The sequence below is a fragment of the Penaeus vannamei genome, chromosome 30 (assembly GCF_042767895.1).
Source record: "Penaeus vannamei isolate JL-2024 chromosome 30, ASM4276789v1, whole genome shotgun sequence".
Classification (NCBI taxonomy): domain Eukaryota; kingdom Metazoa; phylum Arthropoda; class Malacostraca; order Decapoda; family Penaeidae; genus Penaeus; species Penaeus vannamei.
The window spans coordinates 24,134,300-24,136,799 of record NC_091578.1 but is presented as its reverse complement, the minus strand read 5'-3'; positions in this window follow the sequence as shown (position 1 = coordinate 24,136,799).

The window sequence follows — 2,500 nt, the reverse complement described above, 5'->3', positions numbered from 1 at the left end:
AGTGATAGGACCTTAAGTAACTATGCACGTTTTATTTTATATATTTGGCAATTTTCTATATTACCTTCGCCTCTCCGATATCGACAATTTTGGTATCGTTGGATTCCTCTCACTGTCCAAATGCGGGAATAAATAATACTAATGATATAACAAACTGTGAAAATAACCATGGTTATTCACACGACTTTCCATTGCAGGGGGCTGTGCCCCCTGCGACCCCCAACCCCCGCCGAGGAAACAAAACCTCCACCCCCTATTCCCGGCAGGCTAGAGCGTTACAAAATTATCGTCGATCTCGGAGCGGCGGACGTATTACAGTTACCTCGTAACATTCCCACTGAATCAGCATACTAACCTTGACATATCATTGTATACAGAGACGATTGTAGTATAATCACGATGAACGGGGTATACCATGAACAGAAGAGCGCCCTCGTCGGCGGGTTTTGTGCCTCTCGATGTTACACCGGTGGCCTCAAGGTCGAATTTCCCGTCCCCTGGAACCACGATTTTTCGAATTCCTAACCGAAATAACCGCCGCGTTCAGTACTTCGCCATAGCCGCCGCGATGACCGAGTGTGGAGGGTGCTCCTACTAGGTACCAGGTTATGGTAGGGTAAGTTATCGGCATCTAGTTCGTGTGCGCTCTATCCTGCCGTGAATATGTGGTGGATATTTTGTTTCCTCGGCGGGGGTTGGGGGGCGGCAGCCCCCCCTCAGGGGGGGTCGCAGGGGGCACAGCCCCCTGCAATGAAAAGTCATGTGAATGACCATGGATATTTTCACTGTGGGTTATATTATTAGGGTAATTTTCTATATTACGTCCGCCGCTCCGACATCGTCGCCCCCGATATAGGGCCCAAGTTTGCCGCTAACAAGGGGTTTCCGCGCAATAAAACCTACATATTTGGATTGTACAGAGTGAGAGGAATCCAACGATACCAAAATCGTCAAAATTACTATATTACGTCCGCTGCTCCGACCGCCGCTCCGACATCGTCGCCCCCGATATAGGGCCCAAGTTTGCCGCTAACGGGGGGTTTCCGCGCAATAAAACCTACATATTTGGATTGTATAGAGTGAGAAGAATTCAATGATATCAAAATCGTCGATATCGGAGAGGCGAAGGTAATATAGAAAATTACCATATATTTGTCAATGAATCTCCATGAAGACGAAAATGAATTATTCAACAGATTTAATCATTACACACCTGACTTAAAATAACCCACGGCGCAAAGCGAGAGAGCCATCACCTTCAACCGTCAGTTACAGTGTACTAGTTTCTCACGCACGTTTACAGTCTGTCGGTTAGGAGTAACGCTGGCCTTCCCACCTGCCAAGCTTCCCTTAATCTCTCTTATTACCTCGTGTGCCCTCCTTTTACCAGCAAGATATCAAGGCAGTGTGAAGTTAAGACGTGTCAAACTCATGGCCTGCAGACCAAATGTAGGCCTAGGGATGTTCATGGATAGCACGCGGGGTAGAAAGAAGAGTTAGAAGCTTGTGACGTTATGGTCCTAATGGAGGAAAGTAACTTGTGATTAAGAAACTGAAAGTTACTGTTACCTTTATTCCATAATGTTAATAGTTATTTTTATTACTGCATTTGCTTGTACAAGGCTATTAGAGAGGGAAGATCCATATTGCTATTATGAATGAATATAATGAGTCCTAAAACAATGATACAGACACTTTGCTATCATTAGTGTCACCTTTTAAAGTCTGATAACCATACAGATACATACTTTCAGCCAGGTGTCAATAACGTAATCCAGGGAGACGTGTTATGTACCTTTGTTGACCCCCCAAGATGAAATGAAAACTGGTCCTCGAAGGCTATTGAGTCTGACAGCCCGGGGTAAGAGAAACGACCCTCTAAAACTAAGCAGCAGCTGCTTTGGTCCTCTGGTCAGCTCATGTCAATTGCCTTAGAGCCACGGAAGTTGAAGACAGCAGCAATCTGCATCAATGGAAATCATAGTTGGCAACTGCCGAACTAAGCCTTGCCTGTTCGTCTTCAGTCATTGAAAATATAAAGTTATATTTGCTACTGACCTTGCTGAACTAATAAAAATATATATACTGATGAGACACTTACCCTAAAAATTCACATAGACTGACTGAGGCAAAAAAGGGGAGAGTTAATGATGATTATGTTTAGCCAAAAAGGATGTCAGCTATAGTTACTGCATTACATTATTATTTGTATGATTTACTCGATAATTTAATAATTACCATAAGTAAAACCCTTTTAACCCCTTTCTCAACAATACTTTACCCTAGTACTATAAGGCTTTTGATGTCTAGCATATCTATTAGTTTAAAGAATTAACAATTAATCACAAGTAAAACCAATATTTCTCGTATTTATGACAATAAAGAATTCCTTACCATGAAGAGCCGATAGAGTACTCTTGGGAAAAGGTTAATTTCATTTCTGGATTCAACAGGCTAACTGGAAGTGGTTAGATGTACCTTGCATATGTAGATACACAAA